The sequence below is a fragment of the Cupressus sempervirens genome, chromosome 8 (assembly GCF_028749045.1).
Source record: "Cupressus sempervirens isolate cs-2001-9-10 chromosome 8, ASM2874904v1, whole genome shotgun sequence".
NCBI classification, from domain to species: domain Eukaryota; kingdom Viridiplantae; phylum Streptophyta; class Pinopsida; order Cupressales; family Cupressaceae; genus Cupressus; species Cupressus sempervirens.
Window position 1 is genome coordinate 409,374,505 of NC_143125.1, and position 5,238 is coordinate 409,379,742.

Below are 5,238 nucleotides of genomic sequence, written 5' to 3' on the forward strand. Positions count from 1 at the left end.
TTTATCGAAAGAATCAATTACTAAATATTTTTCTACAGGCTGATGTTGTTCCATCAACCTATGAAAAATGGGGGTTATTTGGCTACAAGAGAGGTCTATGGGTTTTCCACATCTTCCTATTCAATTGGGGAATCCTCAACTTTAGTTGTTATAGGCTTTTAGGGTGAAGGAAGAGTAGTTCCTAACCTTAAGTGGATATTATTTAAGGAAATAGCATAGATTTTTTGTTGTGTTGGCTATTTGGTATTGTTGGGATTAGAATTAGGCTAAATTGGTAGTTGAGTCTTCCTAGGAGGAGCATTAGTGGCTGCAAGAGGAGGCATTAAATCCTATTATTGAGGTGGTGTCATTAGAGCTTATTCCAATTTTGGTTTTGCTGCCAACCCTACTAAGGTTGTTGCCAACCTTACTGAGGTTGTTGCCAATTATTATTTCCACTAAAACTAGTATTTTTCCATTGATTGTTACTATTATAACTTTGAAGAGGATCTTTTGGCATACCTTGTCTTTGAGCCCATGGTATTTGTTGAGAAATGTAGAGAACCTCTCTATTTTCATCAATGTATTTAAACATAGAAGGCATTAGTTGTGTCTCCAAGATTGCAACAGACTTGCATTTGCAATGCCTTTTATTTTCCCTATAGTGTAGACAAAATTTAGCTAACATAGCATCAACTTCATCCCTTTTCCTTCTAACCTTTATGGTATCCAACTAAGTGGCTACATCATTAATGATGTCTTGTTTGAAATCTGATAGTAAATTAGATAGTTCCATCTTTGATACTCCTGAACTGTCATTAGACTTATGTGGTAGATCTCTAGGTCTCCTATCTTTCTTCATAGTAGCTTTGGAATAATTTAGACATATACTCTATATATAAATCCAATTTTTTTGAGTGATATCTCCTCTTGCCATTAAATCTAGAGCTTCAATACTCCCATCATTTACACCTCTTAGGAAAAGGTGTTTCTTTGATTCTTCATTTAGTTGATGTTGTGTATTATGCTATAGGTTGAACATGAATCATTAAACATAGTCTTGCAAGGTTTCATCATCCTTTGGGACATTTTTGAAAACATGATCCCCTTTCAAATCTCATCCCTTGTAATATTCTTTGTAGGCCAATCTACTGCAGCATTGGAACCCAACCACATGAACCATCTCATAGTAGCTTCCTTTAAGATGGATGGAAACAACTTTAGCTTGTGAGGATCAGTTGTATAGTCATAATTTTTTTAGAGGATATCAAACTCAAAGAGGAAGACTTTAGGGTCTTCAATAATTAGGCCATAAAAATTTGGGAGTGTAAGAGAAGGTTATGTTCTTCAAGTCTTGATTACCTTGTTGAGGAGGGATAAGAAAGGGAAATGTAGGCTGAGGTCAAGCCATTCTTGGAGGAGGACCTAGTAGTGGTGGTTGATAGATAACAAGAGCAAGTGGATTATCTTGGTATTCAAGTTCAAAAAAGAGATAATTAAAATGCAAGGATTCATTAGAGGATGAGGGTATTTATTCTTGAGCAGCAAAAAATGGATTTTCAAAAGGTTCTTCTTCTTCATTCTCATTGTGAGGTTCTTCAGGCTTAGGATTAAAAATGTCTTCCTAAATATTATGAGGAAGAAATATCCCAAGGATCTCTCTTCTTCTATGCATGCAAAATAATGCAAAATTTAAACTAACATAATGACTTAAAAGTTGAACTAGATTGACAATGATTCCATGGTTAGACAACATCATGTTCTTTACTTAAAATAGTACACTAACTTTATTTAATTTTTCAACCTGGGAGCGTAAAATTGAGATGACATTTGTAAGGTCTATGCTCTAATTCTCCTTCAAGTCATTACAACTTATGTGAAGGAAATGCTAAAGGGATTCTATGCTAACAATTGAAACAATATCTTAGCTTAATGATTGAAAGAAATGTTGCAATAATAAACATATCTATTCAACTATGTTGCAGGAACAATTCATTGATTTTGTTTTCAATGGTTGTAGGAGCAATATAATTCTATCTTGCAAGGAAACAAACAAGGAAATGAAACCTATTCTAATGGAATAGTTCACTCACCAAGTGGCCCCCCTTGGATGAGTGGACATAAAAGACAATCAAGATAAGAGAAACAAACTTGAACATCTCATTTTATTCATTCATGGTGAAGGGATTACACTTGAATAAAAATTGAGTCACACTTGAATGCTATTAAATCAAGTTATCTTTTTCTTTTTCAAAAACTTATCTTAAAGATACAACATACATTATTTAAAAGTAAACTACAACTACTCCATAACTCTATGATCACTATATTAATGAGGATCAATTATAGACTCATAAAGTTTGAAATAGAGTCACCATTAGCAATGAATAAATTCTCTAGGAATATAGCCGGTTGTGGAAGCTACATTTATGCATTTTTCCAACAAAAAGAATATAATGACTTGCTCCACTCATGATGATTCAATAATTTGGTTGGCTTTGACTTAAATGCTGAGGTGTTGACTCTTCAATATCTACAACAAGTACCTAAAAAGCATTCAATGCATACACCACTTCAACATGCATATATTTATTTTATCATCAATATTAGAAAAGGTGTAAGTTCAAATTACCACTCTTGCGAATCCTATGGCTATAGGAGGAAAAATACCTAAGATATAAGATAAATGAGAAAACATTTATTACTATGCAACATCACTTCATCATACCATTTCTATCCATAAATTCAAGTAATTGTAGCATATTTGAACTATCCATTCTTCTACTTAATGTCTCATCATATATAAAGCATATACATTAAAATATAAGTTCATTTTCCTAGAACCATAAAGTCATAATTGTTTCTACAAGATAACTACTTGAAAAAAGATAAAAAGATCTTAAAACAATGGTCTTTTAAAGGCCCATCAATGTTGATGAGAAAAACAATGTTGAACTAGTAGGGCCATAATCTTCTGTTATTACTCATATTATTTCACATGTAGCTAGTGAACTTCATGTACTGATTCTTTCATTTGGAGCAACATTTCCAACTCTCTCATTATATCATTAAAGAATGATTGGTTTCTATGGGAGAAATGGATAGCTTCTTATTGTGGCTGCTTAGACAAATGATATGTATTGAATGTTGGTAGTTGCAACTATGATTGGTTTCTATGACTGGAAAGATATTGTGGTTGCATATACAAATGATGATTATGGGAGAAATGGAGTAGCTTCTTTGAATGATATGCTAGAAAATGTTAATACTAAGATTGTTAACAAAATACTATTTCTTAATAGAGTCAGCAAAAATTATATTGGAAGTGTGTTGATGTAGTTAGCTTTGATGGAGTCAAGGGTATTTGTCATGCATATGAATCTAAACACAGGTATTGATATATTCTCTAAGGTAATATACCTTGGAATGTTGAACAATACCTATGTCTAGGTAGTCATAGATTGACCCTCTTCTTTTCTAGACTTTGATGGACTTGATTACAAAACCACAAATTCACTCTAAGGATTCCTTGCTATATGTATGCATATTCCAATTTCAAATTAGGAGCATACTTTTAGAGTAAGGTGGAACAATATTTACAAAACTAAGATAATTGATTTCCACTTGAATGCATTTTGACTATATGCTTATGATGCAATCTAGACAATAACCCATTCAATTGACAATTTGTTGAGGAAAGGAGGAAAAATTCATTTTATAGGTTATCCTTAGCTCTCCAATTTAAGTGGAAATGCAATAGAATTATTAGAGTTAAAGGTGTTTGTAGGAGGATCATAGTTGTGGAATATATTGCTACAAACAAATTTCACTTGCTTAACTGGTCCTATAAAATTTGATAAAATTGGAAATGTTCTCGGGTCTATTTTTCAAATTATCAATATAGTTGGAAAAATATTTCACAAGGTAAGCTATTGGGAAAATCAATCCAGCTTGTTTGTTATTCCTCTAGAGATTAGAGTTGCCAAGTCACACATCTAGCAAATTGTGGGTCAAAAAATTATTGATATAGTATGTCATGGTCAAGACAAGCTAAATACTACATGGGTGGGTATTTCCTAATAATGACAAGCATCTTTTGATTACTATGCCTAGAAAGGTTGGATTTTAAGAGCTTGAGCAAACAATGGAAGGTAACACCAACATGATGAAGGGCTTTGTTATTGATGTGTTTGTTTCTATAGTGGCCTTGTTACTTTATGCCCTTCTGTACAAATTTGAACCTTTTGTAAATGAGAAATCAAACCCCAATTATGATGAGCTTGTGCAACAGGTTGCCTCAAAGGTTGGTATGGAGAACTATTCTTATATATGCTACTATACTTTAAGATAATCATCTATAGGTTATAGATCTCATATAATTCTCACATTGAATTTTTTGGTGCAATAGAGTTAATTTGCATATGTATACTAGGGTTATCTTTGTATAGCTATAGTAGTGTAAAAATTTGATGCAAGAATGTGGTGTACAACTGCTGCATTCTTTCTTCTCATAGGAGTTGTTTTATGGACTTTGGAGCATAAATCAAATGATGATTTTCAAGGACATCCAAAGGAGAAAGCCACATTGTTAGCAAAGACATTTGCAACATTGTTTGTTTTTATTTGTAATGGATAAAGATTATAATGTTGTAAAGAAAAAGTGTTATTTACATGAAGGTTGTGCACTACAACCCTCACCATATTGACCACGTGGTCTCATAGGTGTCAAAAAATATTGTAAGAATTACACATAATATTTTAGATCATGATCAATGATAAGATACTATAAAATATAAACATCTATTGAACTTTAATTATTGCTTAAGATTAATTACTACTTACCTTCAAAGAATTGGACTCTAAGTATCAATTCTTCTTTTAGTACCTCTATGTCATTGGTTATGTTTAAGTCGAGGACAAGGTTAATAATTTCATCACTATATTTTTTTTATAAGTTTATGGGCCATGAAGATGAGGTTAGTGATACACATGATGTCATCTACAAATGATGACTAAGTTTCAGATCACATTTGATTTGCTATCTCTTTCACTTTTCCCTATCAATGAGTATCAAGTTCTAACATCAATATCAATAAAATTTCATCAAAATAACTCCAAAGCCATAAAGAAAAGAACATAATAATATGATATTTGTTTCTATATAATTTGTAAAATTATACTAATTAGGGTTTACTTTTGCTGAAGAAGGTGTGTGAGGTACATCCCTACTTGTGCCTTGTGGTGTATCCATGTTGCCTT